The sequence below is a fragment of the Carlito syrichta genome, unplaced genomic scaffold (genome assembly GCF_000164805.1).
Source record: "Carlito syrichta isolate Samal-C Ts95f unplaced genomic scaffold, Tarsius_syrichta-2.0.1 Scaffold314363, whole genome shotgun sequence".
NCBI lineage: Eukaryota > Metazoa > Chordata > Mammalia > Primates > Tarsiidae > Carlito > Carlito syrichta.
In genome coordinates, this window is record NW_007258459.1 from 353,610 (window position 1) to 378,725 (window position 25,116).

General features: G+C 37.0%; 1 pseudogene; it reads right to left on the reverse strand.

Annotated features, from left to right (window-relative positions):
• Positions 1-1,421: 1,421 nt before the first annotated feature.
• On the reverse strand, positions 1,422-22,637 carry LOC103274058 (annotated as a pseudogene).
• Positions 22,638-25,116: the final 2,479 nt, after the last annotated feature.

Sequence of the window (25,116 nt, forward strand, 5' to 3'; positions counted from 1 at the left end):
GATTCCTCCTATTCCATTAAGAATACTTTCCTCTACAAAGTTCCTGATCTTAAGAACCAGGCAATCATTCACACAAACTCAAAACTGTTTTATCCTTCTCTTCAGACAAAATACAATCCAACCAGGCATGGCTGAAGCCTATTATGCTGGCCTGGCAGACCACTGGAGCCAACGTGGCTACTAATTCTGCCCTGCTATATGCAGGAAAGTGAAAGAGACACACAGCATTTCAAATAAATCAATTTCCTTTTTTAGCTTCCTTTCTTTATCGTTTGCTTTTACTGTATTTTTTGTGGATCAAGTTATCATTTTCATGTAAAGATCAATCTCAATATGCACTTTCATTTGAAAGTTGTTGTCAGATTTTGTGGAGAAGCCAAATTCTAGAGGATGGGAAAGCACATACTAGACTTCTGTTGTTGTTTCTAGTGGCTCAACCATTTCATGAATTTTTGATAACAGTACCTCAAATTCTTCTTCCCCTTTGTTGGTAACTGTTTAGTTAAGATGTGTTAAAGCCATAATTGTGCACGTTTCCTAATTTAGGTTAAGTGGATACTTTTTTCATAAAATCTGAATCTTGATTACAGTAACCGAAAGAATAAAAAGAATTGGAAATTATTCTTTCCAATGGCAGTGCCCTCATAAATCTGTTGAGTAGCATCTGCTGTATATAAACCCAAATCTACCCTGCTTCTTATCCATTCCCAAGTCTTACTCTCATATCTCCTTCAGTCCACACAAAAAATACCCCAAGCCTGTCAACAAATTCCTCTTTTTTTTTTTGCACATGTTAACTAGAATCTACTTTTGTTTGCTTATAACCAAGGCAATGGTTTTACTAGTAAAGATACTAGATTACGTAAGACACAATGACACTTATGGATCTGTGGCCAGGATATATTTCTGTTCCTCCTCCATTTCATCACTTGTTCACTTGGTGCTTTAGTTGCTAAGTCTGTGAAGGAAAAAACTGAGGAAGCCCACCAATTAGAGGTGCGTAAGATGTCAAGAGGTTGCTATCACAGTTTTCCATCTGTCAGTTTATCCAAAGAGATAAAAAAGTAATTGAATCTTTTGGAATCCCTTGAAATTTATCTACATCAGACACTTATTAAGAAAGACTCATGTAACTTCTAAGTTAAGAAAAATAGCAATGTTTGGATAACAAAGGGAAATATACACACATACAAATGTATGTGTTTATGTGTAAATAAACACATTCTTTTTTTTATAGCACAACTTACGTATTTCAAATGGACAAAAAATTAGTATCATTTACAGTATCTTAAGATAAATTGCCTTTGAATGGGAGCTTCCTTTCCAGTACTTTGAGGGCTACAAGACGTAGCTAGAAATTGACTACTGTGGAAAATGAAGACTACGTCAGTGGTGCAGGGAGGGCACCGTGGCTGGCGGGCCTAGTTGCTGTAACACTGTCCTTCGGGTGGCTGGGGGAGCTTCATGTTCTCCTTGGACAGCATGAGGCGCCCCGCAGCTCCTGCAGGACAACCTTGATGCTGTATGAGTTCCGCCACTTTGCTAGCACTGATATGGCTCTGGGGTCCACCATTCCATTAGAACTATTAACTCCATTCATATTAATTTTTGCAACAAATCTTACAAAGGGGAGTGCATCAGGGTATTTAGGTCCACACTCTATTTTAAGGCTGTATATTCAGTTTTCATAAATTGTCCGAGCCCGTGGTGGCTGCCATCTTGCATCGCTGTCGCTTGAAGGCCGGCACCATTCTCTTTTTTTAAAAAAAAACAAGACCCCTACAATTCTCTTCCCTTTGATGAGTCATTGATCCACAATGGAATGAAGAGTACAAACAACCATTACTGGGACCTGGCTAAAGCCCCTAAGAGTGAAAGTCCTATTTCAGTTCTCTAGTACCATTTATAAACTCCCTACCAGGGACAGCAGTGCCTCATTTTAAAACTAGCTAACAAACTTTCCTCAAGTCTCTTCACTCAGCATTCATCAAGTGACTTTCTGAAAACACAAACAAATTTATATGCATATATATGCACACACACAGGCACATTAATTTTGTAAACATTCATTTCAAGTAAGCTGCCTGGGCAACATTCTAGGTTATAACACTCAAACTTACTAACCATCCTGGACAAGTTGTCAAGTTTTAACACACTTCCTAAATTGAGACTTGAGATGAGAACTGAGGGCAAACTCAGCTTCCAGACATAGACCTGAACATTTAGTTCCAAATAAATTCTATTCTGAGATCCCTCCCATAATACTCCATCCACATTTGCCTACTGGTGTCCACTAGGACAACTAGCTACTTAATATTAACATAATAGGGTACCACAGAAGTCCACTACATGCAAAACCCAATGAGGCAAACAATGGCAGTATTAGAAATGTATGAAAAGGATGAGGTTTGAGGACCTTTAAAGATTGATGATAGAAACTGAGGAAAAAGAGTAAAGGGGAAAGGTCATAAAAACATCGGAAGAAGACCAAAATAAAGGAGATGAAGAGAGACAAGTCGGGAAAAGGAAAGGAATGCTGAAGGTTGAGACTAGAAATAATTGACAGCAGAAAATGAAAGTCAGTAATATGGGCCAAGTGTATCAATGACTTATCAATTTGGTATTTCTTAAGATCTAATGATATAGTACATACTACAGAAAAGTGGGGAAAAATATGACTTTAATATTGATTCAGTTCTATCCCGGCATCTGCCCTCAAAGGAAAGATCAATTCCCATTATCAGGGAATGGACTTTTTGTTTGTTTAATATCATCCCAAATGGCCTTCTAAGAAAATTTAGAAGAGGACTTGTCACAGATTAAGAATGCATATCCTTTAGAAGATGACAGCAAGAACTTATGTGACATAGAGGTTAGAGACACAGGTCTTAAGTCTGGAGTCAGACTCTCTGGGGTTCAAACCCAAGTTCTGCAGCTTAAGAGTTGGGTGATTCCTGGAAGTTCCTTAGTATTTACCTAATCCTCAGTTTTCTTCCCAGCGAAACAGGAGAGCATGTAATTTATTGAACTAAATATGATAGTGCATATTATAAAAATAAATCATAAACCCAAAGTTCTTTTAGTCTGCCTTGACTAAAATTATAATTAAAAGCATTGGCCATTAATTTTAGAGCATTTAGAGAAAAGATTCTAAGCAAAGGAGCTGCTTTGCTTAGAATCTTTTAGTACTATCTTTTAGTACTATTGAAAAATAAGCCCTGGATTAATCATAACCCTCTGTTTAGAGAGAAAGAAGATGTCTAAAGACTATTTAAAGTAAAATCAAATTTAAGACAAATTTATAGTTTTTATGTTCTTGTAAAGTTGAATATTTGCATAATTTAGTTCACCAAAAGTGGCAATGATCTATTGAACAAATTGAAATATTTGCTTTAACTGGTACAACTGTAAATCTGTAACCTTGAACTCTGTCTGTTTATAAGGAGAAATTACTTTTGTTTGAATGTTTGTATTATTATTTTCTTTTTGCACAGGAAGTTGGTTTGACAACTAATCTTATCAATATAACCACAAAGACTGCAGTGATCTAATCATTGGTTACTGAAGTCATATGAAAAGCTGAACATTTTTTTGTTGTGAGTAGTACATCTAAAGTTATACTTCCTTGAGAGAACAAGTTATTTTGCAATTAAATAAGAAAGGGACATTATCATCAGATTACAATGCAAAAATTTCCATTTTTCACAATAATGAAATTAATTTAGAAAAAGTAAATACTCCATTAAATTTCTTTTGGTCTTCTCCTAGATGTATCTTTGAAGGAACATGAGGAATTTTTGCTGTGTTTCAAAACACAAACAGTTTTATATCCTATCTGTTTAAAAGCTTATAGGGCATTATAGATGAAGCTTCTAAATCCAACTTTAAATAATGGGAAAATTGAACAAAAACACCACCTAACAACAAAAATGCCAGCTTAATGTCTAATAATTCTGACAAGAAGTGCACATTAGAAAGAATAGAAGTAAAATATAGAATAATTCAGAATACTAAGAAGATGCTCTTGTTTAACTGAATGCATAGGTAAAAGTAAGCAGGAAAAGTGATGTCACGTTTTAATGTTGCTACTTACTAACTACATTTAGAGAGAGGCAAATAGATGTCATGCATTTCTACCAAAGTTTACCACTGAGAAGATAATAGGAATAGATGAATAGTTACCCGGATGGTATAAGATGGCAGGTAATTTGTGAATAATTGTAAGCCTCTCTGGAGTTCAACAGAGTACCAAAGAAAAGAGCCTACGTCTAAAGAGGAAAAAAGAAGACAGATCAACTAGTTACACTGACATTTTTATTTACAAGACTGACACAAGTTAATTTCATTCACATCAAGTGATTATTAATAAATTATCACAAGGGTTTACTGTGGATAAAATAATTGCAAGAAATTATTTAAAATATTTTAATTGGCAAAAGAAATTTCTAAAATGTTCACAGCACTTTTTTACTTTGAAAAATAATTAGCATAAGCAGGTAACTCCTCATGGGTGACAACTTAAAATGTATACTAGCTACTATTCACAAAATTGTATTTAAAAAGGAGAGTCAAATTTCTATATGCAGGATGAATAGTATATTCTTTATCTAATGTTTAAAAATACAAAAGTGTTAAGGAGTTAAATAATTTCTATGAAAAACTATTAAGTAGGGCAGAGGATTCAAGATCCTAAAATTAATTTATCAAATGTTATTCAAGAGGTTTATATATACAAGCTCACTTTTCATATGCATTATGCTTATTTAGTGACTTCCTCAAAACACACATGCACACACCTCCCACAGTTCAGGATATTTCTTTTTTTCTATGTGGAGCACGAAAATAGGAAATTTAAAGTTATAGTCTTTGCAAAATGCATCTACTTTCCTCTCAACTATTGATTCTAGTACCTTAGGCAGTCAGAAAAACTTAAGTGGTGTGCCAAAGGTCAATGAGAGAGAGACACATTTGACAGGAGATGGGGCAGCATCAACCCCTTTTACCTATATGTGGAGTAAATGCAGGACATATGCCCTGCTCCACCTCCCCTGATGACTGTTCCCTAATCGGGAGGATGGCCCTCGGCCAAGGCCATCTGTGCCAGTCAAAATGCCCTTGAGAAATGCACACCCACATACTCAAGGCAATTATTAAGACAGTAAACATCTTTGTTTCTGCTTCTTTGCAGGTAATGCCATTGAGTCTTGCTTTCTTTCCCACACTGGGGGTATAAAATCTCTCCCCACATCTATTGGGGTGAGAGAAACTTTGTACCGACCAGCCACCATCAATCCCTCCTGTAAGTATTAATAAACCCTGTCTTTACCAGCCTGCCCTCCGGGTGATTTCTTCAGAAGAAGTAAACATTATGCAAGTGCCCTGTCTGATGTGGAGCTACTATAACGCACTATACATCTAAGACAGCATGTTATATATATGCAATAAAGGATTTCTATCTGTACCAGCATAGAACCATCTGACTTCCAAAGTACTGGAGATTATATGATATTGATACTAATATCCTTTACATATTAGAAAAATCTTAAATTAATTCCTAAATCTGATGACTTGGGTCTCACCCAGTCTATTTTGTTTCCTATCAAGAAAGAAAGCTATTCTTATTTCAATTTGGAAACTGCCAAAGAAAACAGCATTCACTGCAGGGGGAAAATAGCACGTTATTTTTCATAACTTCCTCTCTCATGACTAAGAAAATAATCCACTTAATGTGTCTAGAAGGACAATAACCTTACTACTACACTAGAAGAGTACAGACTCCTAGGGAACAAAGCCATTTACAAAAACTGCCAAACATTGTAGGGTTCATGCAGCCACTGCTAATTACTATGTATATTATATTTCTGGACCTACTGAGAATCTATTGGCTGATGTTTGAAGACTGTGTCTTTTTAGCTGAATGTTGTTTATTTCCCACATAACACAAATGATAGAGAGGATGTTGGTCTATTTTGTGATTGGCAAGGTAAAACTTAAAATTGTGCTTTAGATTAGGTCACAAAAAGTGTGCCAGATGGGCATTACAAAAAGGAAAATAATTTCAACAAACCTCACACATTGTACAATTTTAGGCAAAATACAAAAGCTATAAAAGTCCTGCCATAAATATATTTGAGTTGGATACACCTGACAATGCTGAAATCTCCAGTAAAAACAATTCCCAAGAGGTGGGAAAACTGCTGGATGATTTCTTAGAAAAATTAAGTCAGAACCTTTGTTCTAAAAAACATTTTACAAGAGTAACTTTCTATTTATTACAAAGTCTAGTTATTTTCTCTTGCCAGGGGGAAAGCCTTTTTTCACCTGTACGATCTCCATCTTCAGTGTTTTAACCTGGAATTTTTCAAAATAAAACAAGGTGCAGTGAAGTCCCAACTTCTCGGAAGGCTGAGGCAGAAGGATTGTCTGAGCTTACGAGTTCCAGTCCAGCCTGGGCAACATAGTAAGGCTTTGTCTCTAAAATCAATCTGTCAAAGGCAGTGTTTTTTCATTTCCTTAATAAGAATCTTGAGGAGGGGAAAGAAAGGCATGAACTAGCTTGCATTCCTCATAATCCATTAGCAGATACTTTTCTCAAAAGTATATGATAACAAAAAAGATCAGTTTCACACTTAGGTCCCTAAGATATTCACAATCTCCTTCTCTGTACTGTCTGCCAAGATTTAAAATTTATTTTTAAAGCGGCCTCCATTATGAATTTTCCTTCCTCTGTAGCTTCCCTAGTCTCTCCCAAGATAACTGGAAATATACTGAATATTAGTTCATTGTGAGTGTCATTTACTGAGCACAAATGAAGAACTAGGCACTGTGCAAATCTCACTTCATCCTCACAGCTACTACAAGAGGTAGCTATTAGTATTTACATTTTACAGATATACAAACTCTGGCTCACAGAAGCTAAGAATCATAGGGCTCAAGTTTTCTCCTCTAGGAAGGTGCTGAGCTGAGATTCAAACCTAGATCCCTCTCAAACCAGTTGTTGATAATGATAAAAAACAACAACAACAAACAGTCCATATCAACTAAAAGGAGAGGGAGTTCTTTTAGCTACATGCAGCAAAATATTTTCACCAGTCTTTAAGAGATTTAAAATACTTGTCAAAGGGAAACACATTAACTAGAAGGAAAAGTCATCAAAGAGTTAATAAATTCAAAAACTGCAAATGAGTCAAGTGTTGAATAGAGGGTCAGACATGGAATTAGAAGGGTAACTGGAGGGAGAGAAACCCCGAGAAAAGAAAGGCAGAACTATGCAATAAGTCCTGATTTTAACTATAACAATGGAATCGGCTCAAAACGCTGGAGTCATTTGGCCAATAGGGTTAAACGTCTTAGTTAAGAAGTTCCAAGCAAACTCCACTTCTGGTTGCCTGACCCTGGTAAACCACATGTTAGAGTCTCACTAAGTGCATGTTAGGTGAAGTGAATACTGTGTCTTCTGAAATAGAAATGTCTATATTGGTAAAGATACTGCCATGGATTTGAAGATTTGAAAGCTGCAAGCAAGTTGACTACAGAGAACTGTGTGTGTGTGTGCGCGCGTGTGTGTGTCGTAAATTATTCTTGTAAACTGCTTACAAATTAGCTATAAAACTGGTAGCATGTGATTGTATAAAAAACAAGAAAGCAAACAAGCAAAAAATGCATATCAGAAGAAATATAACCTCAGTCACTTCATATTAACTTATCATTCACTCATCCATTTGTTTAAATGTTTATTTAATATCTACCACATGCTAAGCACTGTGCTACTTGTTAGGGGATATATTGGTGAATAAAATAGGTATGGTGCCAGGCATGGTGGTTCAAGCCTATAATCTTAGGCGAGAGGATTGCCTAAGCTCAGGGGTTCAAGACCAGCCTGGGCAACTTGGTGAGACATCATCTCTACAATAAATTAAAAAATAAGCCAGCTACTTGGAAGGCTGATGTGGAAGGAATGCCAGAGTCCAGCAGGTTGAGGCTGCCATGGCCATGAGAGTGCCACTGCACTCCAGTCTGGGTGACAGGGCGAGATTCTGACACGCACACAAAAAAAGGTATGGTTTTAGTAAAGCCTGCAACCTAGTTGGGAAAAATAGACAATATTCAATCACAACACAAATAAATATATACCCACAAATTGTGGAAGAAGATGAAGAACTGGGTGCAGTGAAGACTGGCAAGATAGGTAGATAAATGACTCAGAGATACATTTAGATACAGTGGTTGGGAAAGGCCTCTATAATCCAAACTCTAGAATCTAGATGTAGCTCTGACTTGAGCATGTATCAGAATCACATGGAGAGCTTATTAAAATGGATTGCTGAGCTGCATCCACCAGAGTGTCTGATTCCAGCAGTTCTGAGTCATGCAGAGAGTTTTACATGTCTACTAAGGACCCAAGTGATGCTGATGCCGCTGGGCTAGGAAGTACACTCTGGAGAACCACTATTCTAGAGTACAGTGGGTGAGGGAGAAAGTGTCCTGAGCTGAGGCTGGAAGATTAGTCAGGGAAGCTATATATGTCCTGACAAATGCTCAATGATAATATCATACTCAAAACCTGTCTGGGACTTGAAGTGAGTCTAATAATCAAAACAATTATAATCATCAGTGTTATCTTTCCCAAAGGAAGGACCTCTATTACCCTCTTCTAAGCTAAGAATCTGAAAGAAATTTGATCGAGGAATATAAAGAACCAACTCCAAAAGTAAACAATATTTTTTACAAGTCATTGCTAAATTAACACAGTATCTATCATCCAAAGAACTTGATGCTATCAGAGCATATTTAATAGAGAAGATAAAAGAGATCAAAGGGTGACAGCTGCCTTCAAACACATAGCATTATAAGAATTATGGCAAGGAAGGCAGTTCTGTTAATAGAAAAGGATGTGAGCATACAATTATTGTAAGAGTGATCTAAATTATATGTAAAGAACAGATTCTTGACCTCATGTGGTTTGAAATACTTAGCTGGATTCCAAAGGAGGATAATCTGTATTACTATTTCTAAAATTAGATAGAAAGCCATCAGAATTTTGATGGTTTGGTAGTTCTCAAACTTTAGTCTCCCCTCAAACCATCTGGGAACTTCTTAAAAGTGTAGATTATCAGGGTCATCCTCAGAGTTTTCGAATCAGTTGAAGTGAAATCCAGGAATCTGCATTTTAAGAGGCATTCTCAGACATTCTGATGTTGGTAAACTAAGGACCACTGGTTTGAGAAATGCCTAGTTAAGGTCTGGCTCCCTGTAAATAGAAAACCCAAATGGATAATCTCTTACGCATTTTCATAGAGAGGCAATTGTTACTGAAGGTTTACTATGTGGCATGCACTATGCTGGGCACTTCTTAAATATATCTCCTTTCATAATTAACAATTTTAAAAAATTAACATTTAAGTAATGAGGAAAAGGGGATCCAGCAAAGTAAGATATCTTGTCCAAAGTTGGTCATGTAGCAAACAAGTTATAAAGCCAAAATGTAAATTGTGGGTTTTTGACTCCAATAATAGATCTACTCCAATTATCCTGAGCTCTTGATGGCCAACCTCTGTGAAGTGACAATAATCACTAAATAATTTCCTGGCAACAACAACTTCTTCTAATAGTATGGTGCGACTTGGACCTCCAAAATAAAGAGAAGCAAAGTTTAATGATATCGTGAGACTTTGGGAGATTCTTGGATTCCTGAAAATATTCATGGGTGCTGGACAATCAAGGATATAAATCAATAACAGAATCCCTAACTTCAAGTTTTTTCCATTGATATTCCACTTGACATATCTATCCTTTGTTGATCTCAGAGACAGAATGCTTGGCAGCAAAGGGTAGAGATCAGAGACAAAGGCCTGCAATGTGGGTAAATGCCTCACTTTCCTCATCAATAACACAAGATAATATTAATAATTACCTCAGGGGTTTTCTGTGGTATTTATATAATATTGTTGAATCATTTGCATAGAATCTAGCACATAGATGATATTCAGTAAATGTTATTCCTACTTCTTATTTATTAAATTAATATCTTTAAGAGGCATGTGATACAGTTAGTAAAACAATAAAAAAGAAACATAAAGGGCCAATAAACATGAAAAGATGGCCAAACTATTTAGAATTTTGAAAAAACAAATAAATAAAACAGCAAAAATACCACTGAACTCTCCATAAGATGAAAGAAAAGTTAATTTTCATAATATAAAAATGTTGAAAATATAAATAGATTTTTTAATAAACTATAAATTTATATAAGCCTATAAGTACATATAGAAGTATTTGACACCTCATTAAAAATGTGTTTGAAATGCTGTGATACAAAAGTTCTGTTCTTCTTAGTGCCCCTTAGATAAGTAGAGCAGGGGCCAGTAACTATTTTCTGTAAAGGGACAAAGAGTAAATACTTTTAGGTTAGTCTTAGTCTCTGTTATGACAACTCTAGACTACTGCTATTGTGTGAAAGCAGCCATAGGCAAATCATACATGAATGGGCATGCCTGGGTTATTTTTTTCTTTTTTTGTGTGTGTTGGAGTCTCACTCCATTGCCCAGGCTGGGGTGTAGTAGCATGCTCAAGGCCACCCTAGCTTCGACCCACTGGTCTCCAGTGATCCTTCTGCTTCAGCCTTCCAAGTAGCCGGAACTACAGGTGTGCGCTACTACACCAGGCTAATTTTTGATTTATTATAGAGATGAAGTCTCGCCAAGTTGCCCTGGCTGGTCGCAAACCCATGGGCTCAGGCAGCCCACTGGCCTCAGCCTCCCAAAGTGCTGGGATTACAGGCTGAGCCACTGAGCCCGGCCATGGCTGGATTTAATACAATTTTGTCAGGCTCACATTGAATGTCATATAATTTTCTAGTGTCAAGAGATAGCATTTTTCTTTTGATTTTTTATAAGCACTTAAAAATGTAAAAACAATTCATAGTTTGCAGGTTATACCAAAATAGCAGTTGGCACAATTTGGCTTAGTGGCTGGTTGCAGTTTGTCAACTCCTGCCTTAGAGTGATCTGTACATGTATGCATGGTCATTACAGCTGTAAAAATATGGAAACAACCATCCGTTCATCAATAGGGGAATGACTAAAAAATATTGTAGGTATATCCATAATCTGGAATATTATGCTAGTAAAAAACAATAATTTGCCAGACACTAATATAAAAGATAATCAAGAAACTGTTCTGTGAAGAAGCAAGCTGAGCTTGGACTTGGAGCACCAAAATTTTAGTGCTTGTACTACTGTGGCAGTGTAAAAGGGTAACTTGGGTCACTTTTGGCACCTTATTCTGTGATCTTAGAACACAGTAGTCCCTTTGCTGAGGAGCAATTTGCTGTTCACAAATGTTTTGAATTTGTCTTTCAACACCCAACTGACAAAGACAGAGGTCTGAATGAGAAAAGAGGCAAAGAAAATAGAATAGAAAAAGTTAAAGAATAACAGTTGTTAAGAGCACTTGGGGGACTCCTGGACAGATTCTTGCTGTGTTTTTATAGTGAATGTCACCATTCTCAGTGATCATGAGGCTGATGACAACATCAAGAAAATACAGTGTCAAGTCACATTTCAGAGTGTCCCAGGGCTCTGATCAGCATTAACTTGCCTAACCAGATCAGAGAAGAAAGTGGTCATAGCAAATACCCTGTCTCAGTTCATTACTCAACACCTGTTAAACGTGATTAACAACCCTGGCTAATTATGTGTTAAGAGCATCTCAGGCTGTAATGGATCCCAGAGGTCTGCAAAGTTGACTTCATTTACATGTTTGTCTCCTTTCACAAGGTCTCAGGCAAACATGAGCATTTTATGAACTCCCATGTCATCAACTCAGTTTCAAATACACCAGAGTCTTCCTACAAAGGACAGCAAGTGTCTGAGATGTACATTTGCTTCATAAATAGAGTGGGCAAGGTTTGGATTTTATTGGGCAAAAAATGATCTCTTGTTGAAAGTAATGTTATGAAAGCCTTCTAACCTGAGTGCATTAAACTAATTATTACATCTTGTGATCTCAGCTAAAATACCAAACTGTATTTAGATGGCAGAATGCAGCAAAACTCTTCTCTGTGCTCTTTAAATAAAGCAAAACTGCAAAAATAAGAAATTAAGATGGTTTCAGAGAAGACTCTTTGTTTAGCCATTTTCTGTTTAGAAAATATGTGTTAGCCGGGCTCGGTGGCTCAGCCTGTAATCCCGTGCTTTGGGAGGCTGAGGTGAGTGGATTGCCTGAGCTCGCCGGTTCAAGACCCGCCTGGACAACTTGGCGAGACCTCATCTCTACAATAAAAAAAAAAAATCAGCCTACTCGGAGGGCTGAGGTGGAAGGATTGCCGGAGACCAGCAGGTCGAGACCGCAGTGGGCGGGAGCGGCCACTGCACTCCAGTCTGGGCGACAGAGTGAGACTCTAACTCAAAAAAAAAAAGTGTTAAACATATATATCATATTTATACTTTAAAATACATACACAAACATATATATATATATATATATATCAAATACCATTAGATAACACAGTTATCAAGGTACATTTCTTACTTTCCTTAAATGGTATTGAACCTAAATAATATCGAACTTTTCCTAGAGTTAGTTAATGAAAGGTCAACTAATTAACTCTCCCTCTTTTTTGGCACAAGGGTAAAATTAGAGGCAGAAATTAATTACTTCTTCACTTTTATTTGCTTAAAAAAATAAAATATTGAACAAGAAGTATATCCATTAGCAATTACATGTGATGAAATATTATGCAGCAGTTAAAAGCACTGAAGAAGCTCTGCATGAACTGACATGGAAAGATACCTGTGACATATCAGGTAGAAAAAAAAAAGCAAGTTGCTGAACATTAGGTATCATATAGCACATGAAGATCCAAATTTTGTAAAATAATGCCAAACTCTACATATGTGCATCTTCAGAGCCACGTATGCATGGCAAAATATCTGAAAACATATAGAACTGCAGAGTCTTGCGAGCAAATTGGTTCTGTTTCCTTTAGCCCCAATGGAAAAGACCTGTTCCTACATAGTTTTCACAACTAGATAGGAATTTTCATGGTCCCTCCTCACCCAGCAACAGCTTGGCACAGTGGTTTAGAACATGCACCCTGGAGGCAGCTGTGCCTCAAGTTACATCCACCACTTCCTAGCCATGTCATCTTGGACAATTACTACATTTCCCTGTATCTCTGTTGTTTCCTTGTTTGCAAAACTGTCCCTACCTCATGGAATTGTTGTGAGGGTTAGATGATTTAATGTCTATGTAGCACTTGACTTAGCAAGTCAAGTCACCTCTCTATAATCTTTAGCTTGTCTCAGTTACTACCATTTCTAATTTGCCAAATGCCAAGCAGGGACAAAGTCAGCACTTTCTGTGTTACTCCTTCTCCTCCCACTACCACTTTAAGTCCTAAATGAGATCATTGGTTTTTACATTCCTGAAACTTTTTCGCTCTGTTATGGATTCTGGCGATCCAACATGCCTTTGTTTCTAACTTGAGTTGATTCTCAGTGTGCTCTAAAGCTGAGGGTGGAGGTGGGCTGTCAACTTTCCCTCTTGGCTGACAGTTCCATTAGCATATTTGTGGTCTGTGTTTTCCTCCAATATTCTTTTTGCTAAGAGCTCCTTCTTTCTCTAATTTCTTACTTTTAATTGCCTTTTCATATTGATCTGTAAATTGCTGTCATTTTGGTAAAACCAGGAGCTCCACTATTTACTACCTGGAATCCTAAGCAAGTATTATATCAATTAGGTTCCATTTCCTGATGGGTAATATTATCTACATTTTTTTCCCTCAGCTTTGAAATAAATCTAGCTTTTACCAATTATAGAATTCATGCTCCTTTTAGTAAAACAAAGACAAAAAATAAAAAAAAATAACAAGATAATCCAAACCATCCACAATCCCATTACTAGTACTAAAAGTCTGTTCTATTTCCTTCTAATCCTTATAAATGTATGTTATCTAAATGTCTAAATGTTTAGGGCCAAGTGGTTTAGACAATTCTCAATCTTGTTTTTTTCAAATTTCTTATTCCCTCTTCCCAGACCACTTAAAATGTTGAGTGGTGCCTAAATATTTCATTGTGCCTAAATATGTGTCCACAATCACAAATATAAAGACTTTTTGTTTTTTACCAAAATAAGACATCATGTTTAGCATATTACCTTAACTTGCTTTGTTAACTTTACAATATATGATGTGTAATCATCTACATCACATATACATTCTAATTTTTAATAGTCTCATAATAATAACCCATAGTACAAATATACCAAAGTTCACTCAATTAGTTCCTAGTGATCAAAATTCATTTTGTTCCCTTTTGTTTTGCTACTATGAACAATGCAGCAATAGATAATTATATATATCTATATAATAGATATAGATAATAGATTCATAAAGATGACATTTCTGTGTCAAAGGCTATGTTTATTTTTAATTTAAAATGATAGGGCCAAACTGCTAAGCAGTTTAAAATGGTATGGTCAAACTACTAAGATATATACATACACTACCCCAGCATTCCTCTGCATTCTAACAACACTGTATGACACCTATTTTTAAGTTGTGCCTATATCATAGGTGAACAATCCTATCTCATTTTATTTAGCGATTCTCCGAGATTAACTCTTCCTTTCACTGGCTCAACACTGGTTATTTGGATTGTTATCTCTGTAAAGTGCCTATTCATATCCACTGCCCAGTTTTCATGTGGTTTGCATTGAAACACTTTTATGGAGGGTCTTGGTATTTAAGTAGTTTAACTATTGGTCTGTTGTGTGTTACAAACACAGTTTCACCTGATTCTGTTTGCATTGCATTTGCATTTCCTTACTGTCAAATACAAACACTGAAAGTCTGTTTAGAGAAATATGTGCTTTAATACATCTTTGTTTCCAACTTGCCTTACATCTCGGCACCCATGTTTTATTACCATCATTTCTTTTTCTGGCCTTCCTTCTGAAGTTCTTTCTCTTCTCTATCTTCTGCTCACCAGTTATCACAATTACCTCCATAAAGAACTAAGATTTCTCCCCCTTCTCAGCCTTTTTTTCAAAGAGAGAATAAAGCTTTGACAGAAGACAGTTTTGATGAGATGGCTAGAAAAACTGCTTTTCTTCATTGGCATTTTGGAAATATTGCTCAGTGGTTTGGGACCCATTTATTTCTACTACCTCCATCTATCTTTGCTTTATGGTTTGACTTCTGCTGCTTTCCCTCCACATTCTGTTTTGCTCCACTTCAACTGTTTAGCTGCCAGGTTTGGTCTGGTTTCACTGATTTACTGCATCTAACCTCATTCACTCTCTGGATTCTGAACCCCATCCTCGAAAAGACGCTTCCAGCTCACAAGCTGACTTGTTTATTGATTGAGTGAAGTTTGGTTCAATCGATAAACATTTTAGCATAAGTGGGTTCAATTCCAGTAGCACAGATGTTTTCAGATCATTTCAGATAGCGAGACCCAGAAATTTTAATTATTTTTCCAAACTGCTAAATACTGACATATTAAAATTTCATCTCATGAACTAGAAACATTTTTACTAGCAGAAAATCATGATGCTAATATATGCAGTTATGCTATGAAGTATTATTTATTTTATATTAGGTATTCTACTTAATACTATAGAGGTATTATGATATTTATTACTATATGAAGTATTATTATAATAAAATCCCAGGTACCATCCAGAATAATATCAATTTTTTTTTACTTATTTGAGAGCTAGCACCAAATATGTAAGAAAATATTAAGGTGGAAAACTTGAAACAGGACATTCTGCTAAATTATTTTTCCCTTGAGAATTGAGGAAATACAGTTTTTGTTCCAGATGAGTATGAAAAATCCCAGTGGAAGTAGAGATCCAAGTTCAGAGGCTGTTAGAAAACTTCATCAGTGAGGTGCTATCAGTCTGCAGCAAGGTAGTGGAGGTGGAAGTAAGAGATTCGAGATCCATTTGAAAGGATGAACAGGATTTCCATTAAAGAGGTCTTAGGCAGCATGAGGACATATTTTGACATCTTAAAAGCCTGTGCGTTTAAAAATTTCTGACCAATTGTCAGTTTTGTCCATCAAAACCTCAGTATGGTTATCCTGGCATATATGTGACAGATCTTTGTTTTTTTTTTAGTCAGAGTCTCACTCTGTCACCCAGGCTAGAGTGCAGTGGCATGCTCACAGCCACCCCAGCATCGATCTGCTGCACTCAGGCAATCCTTCACCTCAGCCTTCCAAGTAACCGGAACTACAGGTGCGCGCTACCACACCCAGATAATTTCTTGATATATTGTGGAGATGAGGTCTCACCAAGTTGCCCAGACTGGTCTCAAACCCTGGGCTCAGGCAGTCATCTCGCCTTGGCCTCCCAAAGTGCTGGGATTATAGGCTTAAGCCACCGTGCCTGGCCTTGACAGATCTTTTGATTTGACGATCCAAATAGTACTCCGGTGTTCAAATACTTGCCTTATCACACACCCAAATATAAGTAATATGGAAATATTCCAGAGATGCACATGCTGAACTGTAACATAGAAGGAGAGAACAGCCAATAGGTTTATTAACTCTGAGCAGTTCTACAAAATAATCAATTCCATAGCCAGCCTTACAATGCTTGGGATCAAGTAGCATTGAGACAAATGTCTGTGTGTCCCCAGAGCATATTCTTTAAAGCTTTTCCTTTCGTAGCTAGTCTACGGTTTTCAAAGTTCTTCTCATACCTTATCAGATTTTACATATCTAAAAAGAATCAATATTTGATTGTTCTTTACAACATTCTATTTTTTTGTTGTTATTGCTGTTGTTGAAGGACAATCAATTCTGATTTGCATAAATTCAAGGGCAACTTAAAAAGACAGTTGCAGTAACTAAGATTGAAGCTGGCATATCTTTCCCAAGTGAGGTGTTAGACATAAAAATGGCTTTCATTTCATAATGATGAAAAAAAGACTTAAGTCTCTGGGATATACCACTCTTCTCCCCTAATCCTTTCCACAAATAGCAGCCTAGGTGATCTTTCTATAATGCAAATCTTATCATGTAACTCAAAATATTAAAAATTTTCCCATGGTTTCCCATCATTCTAAGGATAAGATCAAAATTCTCAACTTGGTTTCTAACTCTGGTAGACCCTGCTCTCTTCTTAATACAAATATTTTATATTGCTCTTTACTCTCCAGAAATGAAATATACTGTTAATATACTCTACCCACACTCATAACTTTAAAATTGTTATAATACCTTAACTTAATACAAAAGAGAAATAATAGACTGGAATAGAAAATGATAATAGAAGCTCTCATTCCCTTAGACGCACCCTAGGGAACATGCAGCCTCAATTGCTACCCGCAGGCATCCCATGACCAAACAGCCCAATGTGAAGCAAGCACTGCAGATGATGGAATACAGAGACAGAACTCAGGCCTTTGGTGACTTCATTGAACCGTTGAATTAACCAATTCTGAAGCCCACATTACATTCAAATTTTTCAATGATCCAAACCAATAAATTTCTTTTACAGCTAAACTTTCTGCACTGGGTTTTTTGATTATGACATAAAACGCTATAGTCAATACACCCAGCCAGAAAGAGCCTGAGGAAGAGTGCCAAGTCTCTTTCATCAGCCTGTCTAAAGCGTGCTTATATAATTATCAGTAGAAAATATGAAAATTAGTGGGTTTTTTTCTGATTGATATAAATGAAATATCATGGACTTCATAGAGATGATGTGTCATGAGTACAGCCTAAACTAGAGAACATGTTTTCCCTTAATAATTCTTAAAGGTTAAGATGTACATTTCCCGACTTCTTATGTGCTTTAACTTAATGTGTAACATAGTTTCAGGGATTTAAAGCAAACAATTCTCAAAAATTATTCAAGTTGGTCATCCCACTTTCCCCTACTAGTCCTGGTGCAGCTAAGTAACACAGCTGGTCATTAGCACATCTGAAACTACCACACTAATGTGGCCTTTCATGGGAAAGGAAAAGAAACTAAAAGCCCCTAGTTAACTTCTTATCTGCAAATATTATTTCTAGTTTTTAAGTGTAATTTTCCTAATACCATAATAAAATAATTTCCCCTACCTTTTGCCTTGTTCTTTCCAAAAAGTAAAACAGCTTCAAAAATAAACTGACAGTGTAGCAATTTATGTTGTACTTTTCCCTGATTTTACACTAGATTATGATTGTATTACAATAACTATAGTGGTGGCAGCAAACACTTATATGGAATCATTTGTGTAGCAGGCTTCTATTCCAAGCACCTTGAAAACATTAAATCCTTTAACCTTGTAATAATCATGCAAATGTGATTACTAATTTTATCACCATTTTACTGATGAGAACACTGAGGCTCAGAGGTTAAGACACTTGCCCAAAGTTACACACAGCTGTTAGCCAAGATTTGAATGGAGGGTCAGTGCTTTTAACCACTAGGCAACACCCCCTCTCAATACAGAGCATACTGGAAAAGACTAGCTGATATTGGAAACATATTTTGAGATTATTAGAAAACGAACTTACATACATCTGAACGCTTTTCATACAGGGAGATAAATACTGCTTTTCAAAGAGAACAAAAGTAAACAAAAAAGTATTTCTTAAAGAGTTTGCAAAGCTAAAGTTAGAAATGCATATCCACACTGTCCTATTTGGCCATCTTTAAACTTCTACGTCCTAAAGCTCTGTTTCCCAATCAGTCACAATCTCCTGTGCTCTGATGTATGCACACAAACACTCACATGTGTGTTTGCATGCGTGCGTTCGCGCGCACACACACACATCAAATACATGGAAGAAAAATAAAATAAAATTGGTCCTCTTCTCTTTGTTTTTGATCAAATGCAGCAACCGAGTCAGCAGGAGATAAACATCTTGATGCTAACTTCAGGTACAAGTGCTTTGAAGAAGAACATAGAAGAGTAACTTTTTTATGTATCATTCTGAAGGGGAAAAAATGCTGTAAAAACCAACCCCCCTGGTGGAGTGTCATTTCTAGCAATGAGGTTTGTTTTCTGCATCCATAGTGCATCTAAATGATCAAACCAAAAACAACTTATCCACAGGCTCTGAAGTTTTCATCAGCAATCACCTTTTGCATTCATAAATAAATCAAAAAAAAGATTTTAATTCTATCTTCCCTTTAACTCCTAACATCATAGCAAATACTTTTGTAATAGGTATGAGGTAAATTAGGAGACTTTCTCCGATATAGGTAAGCAAGTAAAAACTTTATCTGAACCTGGCTATCTGTGCAGTGGAAACACATGAGTAAAGTCAGGATGGTTGCAATACATCCCTAGCAGGGGGCAACTGCAGCTATCTGAAGCAGTCTCCTTCAAGAGGGATGGGGAATGTTATCCTGAAGCTGAAGTGAATCCAGAGCTGAGTACTGAGATGGAAATAGCCACCAATCTCAGTTATGAACAGCAGTTGGCCCTAACAGAGAAGCAACTATTTTGTTTAATTCCTTATAAAGAAAAAAAAAACCCAGAAAGTGGTTAAAGCATTGCCAAGAACAGTGCCAAAGATGATCTTTCTCTTCGGTGTTCGATTTGAGGATATTTTTGAAACTCAAAAAATGGAATTTATAAAAAATTGTGTATTTATTCTTACATGTTTAAACTTCAATCACCTTCAAAGTACTCTCTGATGCAATACACCTATCAAGATGCTTTTTGCACTGCTCAGTTTTTGAACTCATCAATTTTGATAAACTTTAGCTCTTCTGCTGATTTTTGTTTCATTTCCTCCACATCGGCAAAACCTTTCCCTTTAAGGACTTTTTTAATATGAGGAAGAAAAAAAAAAGTCACTTGGAGGGAGACTGGGTGAATAGGATGCGTGGGGCATAGGGGTCATGCCGTTTTTGGTCAAAAACTGCTGAACATTCAATGCGGTGTAGGTGGGTATGTTGTCATGGTGGAAGAACCAGTCATCTGTTTGCCACAATTTGGGATGTCTCTTCTGCAAATCATGATGCAACCTTCTCAGAACTTTCAGATTAAAACTTTGGTGGACTGCTTGATCTGGAGAAACAAATTCTGAGTGTACTACAATGGGCTTGCCCTCTAAAAGATAATTCCATTTTTTGGGGGGTCCCCTGTATAATTGATTCAACACCATGGTGCGCTCCCATTCTGGGCCTCTGTCATTCAAAGGTTAAAACACAGTCCGAGAGGCCAACAGGCAAGCATCCTTTTTCCCCTTACTGAAAAATAGTTCTCAGAACTATGATGTATTCCTTCACTTTTAAAAAATTAAGTCTAGTTTATAAAGCAAGAAACTTCTCAAAGAGGTCACAGATTTATCATGATGTTAAAAGTCATAAAAATTATAGTTACAGACTAAGTAGTTAAGTTGAAATTACATACCACCCAATTAATTTTATAATCAATAGAGATTAGAGGAAATGAGGAAGTAAATGATAGGATCCTGGCTTAAATCAAATCAATACATATTTATTGATATATATTACATATAAGATGTCATGAAGAAAAAAAGACAGGGTGGAGCCATGTTCTGTGTCTTCAAGCAGCTTGCTACCTGGCTGGAGAATTAATGTGTAATGTACAGAAAATTTTCTGTACAGAAATAACAATGCAAGGGGTATCATAAAGGCCTCACCCAAGTAATGGTCAGTAGAACCATGTAGAAAAGCATGCTAGTGTTTACTGCAATGGTTAGGAGCATGAGCTTCAGAGACAAACATCCTAGGTTTAAATCCCAACACTACCACTTTCATACTCCTTGACCTTGTACCAGTTACAAGTCTTCCAGTGGGCATAAAATAGGACCCAACTCATATGATGGTTGTAAATATAAGTGGGTTAATATTTGTCAAGTGCTTACAGATAAATCCTGGCACACAACAATTACCATGCACTTACTAAATAAGTAAAATGCAATTAAAAAAAGAGAAAGATCTCTGTCATTCTAAAATCTCCAGATGTCCTGGTAGTATTTAAATGGCGAAGGAAGACATCATACTCATTTTCCCTTTCCCACTGATTCTTTCTCTATTACTAGACATATTCTAAGGTCTCACTATTCTAAAAATGAAAAATAATACCAGCCTGCGCCAGGTGGTGAGACCTTGTCTCTACAATAAATCAAAAAATTATCCAGGCATGGTGGCACACACCTGCAGTCCCAGTTAGTTGGAAAGCCAAGACAGAAGGATTGCCTGAGCCCAGGAGGTAGAAGCTGTGGTAGCCATGATCATGCCACTGCCCTCCAGCTTGAGCAACAGAGTAAGACAACGATACAAATAAATACTCCTCCACTTTGTTAACTCCTTGTAAACATTTCATCTCACCTTCTCTTCATTGGTAAAGTTTTTTTTTTTTTGTTTTGTTTTGAGTTGGAGTCTCACTCTTGTCACCCAGACTGAAGTGCAATGGCACGCTCCCGGGCACTGCAGCCTCGACCTGCTGGGCTCCAGCGATCCTTCTGCCTCAGCCTTCCAAGTAGCCGGAACTACAGGCACGGGCTACCACACCCGGTTATTTTTTTTATTTATTGTAGAGATGAGGTCTCGCCAAGTTGCCCAGGAGGGTCTTGAACCCGCGGGCTCAGGCAATTCACTCACCTTGGCCTCCCAAAGCACGGGATTACAGGCTGAGCCACCGAGCCCGGCCTATTGGTAAAGTTTTTAAGATTCTTCTACATGTGCTTCTGCTTATCACCTGTTCACAATCGTTCATTCTCCTACCACTCAAAACCTGACTCCAGCCCCTACCATTCTACAGAAAGTACTCCAATAATCCAATACCTAAATTCAGCTTCCGTTTTTCATCAGTAAGTTGAACATTAAAAATTATTCACCATTCAATCATAACAATGTTCTCCTTTCTAGGCTCTGTCACTGTCATCACAATACTAACTTCCAGAAATAAGAGAATTTTCTCTTAAGTCCATGTCTTATTTTCCCTCTTTCCTCCTGGTCTTGACCAAACTCCACATTTGAGATCTCCAAAACCTATCTTGTCATTGCCTGTTTACCTCTAGCTCAATATTTCTTCTCCCAATTGAGCCAGTCCTTTTGGTGACTTCTCCATCTTCTCAATCATTTAGTCTGCAAATATCACTAGGATACTCTCTCTCTCTCTCTCTCTCTCTCTCTCTCTCTCCCTTTTCCATTTGAGCCAATAATTGGCCAAGTCCTATTGGCTTTTAGCAAGTTTATATTCAAGGCCTTTTTTCTATTCCTGATGGAGTCTGGTCTGGACTTTTTTTCCCCTAACTTATCAAAAATTTATTTCAAAATCTCTAAATGTTCACAGGTAGGTCTTATAAAAGGCAATAAAACTAGCATAGCCCCAAATGGGCTCTCAAAGTCCAATACTTCTAAGTTTCAAATCTCAGCTTCTGTCAATTAATTGCAATTGCAATAATATTTTTTAATGTCTCTGGGCTTCAGTTTCCTCATCTGATTTATTAAGGAAGATAGCATCTACTTCACAGAGCTATTGAGTTACTTGTAAAGAAATCCAGTAAATGATGGCCATTCCAATTATTACCTGGAATAAGGGCAACAGGACCAGTTTTCCTGTCAACTAGGATCAAAAACTTAACAAGGCCTCCAATCTTTCTTTCTACATCCCCTACTGAACCATAAGGGTAACCTTGATTCATGTTCTGCATGGTAACTACATCAGAACATGTTCTGAGTCTCCATCCAGATTGTTGACTCTTGGAAAACATTAACAAATTGCTTGTTCATCCTTTTCTCCATGGATACTGACCACCAAATTCTGCAATAAGCATTGACAAAAAACCTGAGAAGTAGTTAAAGTGGAAACTTGGCAGCATAAAGGAAGGACAGAGAAGAAAGTGAAAGGGTGAATGCAATGGACAGGCTTCATCTCAGCTAAAATCAAAATGAGCCAATGATACCCCACTGTGCTGGGGTGACTGTTGAGTAATTTCCTTGGGACACACATGCCATCACTGAGATCATATCTTCTCCTAGGACAGTTACAATTTCCCCATGGGAGGAAGGAGGCAGATCCTAGAGTCATTCATCTTGTCACACTGCAACCCAAAGAAAATGCCCAATATGAAAGAAATTCTTTTGTAACAAAGGAAAAGAGTGAAATAATTGGATATGCCTGACAACTCTTGGTTATCCTACTTTCCCCAAAGCTGTTAACAGTTGAAATATAACATTTACCTACTGTAGTTGAAAACATCTCTATAGAATGCAAAACTTCATGCTACTAAAGAGATGACAGCACTGAGATCCAGTGATGATGTCTCTTAGGAAACTTAGCAGGCTATTACTCTGAGTATGTGACACAACTTTATTTCCTGCCAACATTGGAGACATAACATTCATAAAAATTCTGGTCTTGTTTATGAAAAATAAACCAGAAGGCATCAGTTAAAATTCTTATAAATACCCTCTTTAAAGTGATTTTAAAAGCTTTCACCAATTTCTTCCACTCATCATTATAAAAGAAATCAGAAAGAAAAAAAGTCCTAAAAGTGGATATGCTCTGATCAATATTTGAGCAGATGAGAGAATATAAAATTATATAGGAAGAGAGTCCTAGAAAGGAGAAGTAGCTGAACATGCAGATGAAATTCAAAGAAACATAAGCAGGAAAGAGGCAGGGAGTCAGAAGAAATTCCATGAATAGGTGCAACTACTTCAGGCCCACGAGGGATGGAAAACAAAGGAAGTGAAAGGCCACCTGGCCTTTCCAGACATTCCTAGCAGAGGACATGCAACCCCTGGCAAGAATGTGTCTAGGCAGCAGGTCTAACATGGCCCTACCCCACTGACATGCATCAATTACATGGTGATGGATGATGTTGTGATAATGTCCTCCAGGGTGGTAGAGAGGGCAAGACAGAACTTACAAGCCAGATGTGGTTGGGATGAGTGCAGGAATGTAAAGAAGAGAGGATGAAAAGGTTACCATCTGTTGAAAACCCTTATATGTAATTTTATATACACTAGCTGGCTGAACACAGTAACAACTCTCTAAGGGAAATATCATTATACTCATTGTATGGGTGTGAAAGTATAGGTACTAAGAGGCTACTACCAAGGAGGTAGATGAAGTTACTACTGAGCAAGCATTTCCATCCTTTCCTGAAGCCCCATGGGAAAAGCATACCTCCCTGCCTTTGTTATTGGACTTGGTCATATGAGTCACATTCAATGTGCACAGAAGACAATACACCAGCCCTAAGCCTTTGCCTTTAGAAATTTCTGCTTTCTCTTCTTAGAGATTCTGACTGCCTTGAGAACACACTCCAGGCAACCATGAAGCTACCATCCTGGCACCAAAATGAGACATGTGAGCAGAACCACCTACAGACTTGCAGTATGAAAAAGAGGTTCCCAGCTGTTGCACAGAGTTTAAGGATACAGTGAGATTCTTGCATACCACTGATGAATAGACTAACTGTTTTACTGAAGTGTCTAAAAATGATTTTTTTTATTACCTGCAACTTACTAGCACTTGGCACCATGGCTGAAACACAGCAGCCACTTTTTTTGTTGTTGTTTAAAACATACCTTGGCTTTCTTCGCCCTCAGAAACAAATAACTAAAGAAGTTTAATATAGAAACCTACTTCTGACTTCCACCTCACAAATTCCAAATATAGTATCCTTCTTATTTGATGTGTCTTACTTCAGAGTAAATTTGATTCTTACACAGCCTATCCCATTTTGCTCTGATTTTTTGTGACTTAAAAGCTAAATTGTTTTTTTTCTGCCATAAACTGTCTTCTTGCACTGTTACAAATTACGTTAGGGAAAAAAAAAATACTGCATTTTATTCTTTTGTATTATTATCTCTCCAATCAGGATACTTCACTCTTCACCATATTTTTGCAAATCTCATTTGGTAATTTTTATGTTTCTGTTTTCTGCACTTATCTCCATCAAATTTAGATAATAGTCACCAACTCTTTGATGACTCTAAGCTGTTACTGAACATTGGGAGATTACATCTGTAAAAGGTTTTGATGTACTCTACTAATCAACAATCTATTTCTATCACTTCCAGAAGGTTTTATCCTTTGAGATTAAGTCAATAGTTTCAAGGGCAGCAAGTTTTAGGACAGTGATAATTTTCAACTACTCTAAAGCTAGATTGCTCCTTTTC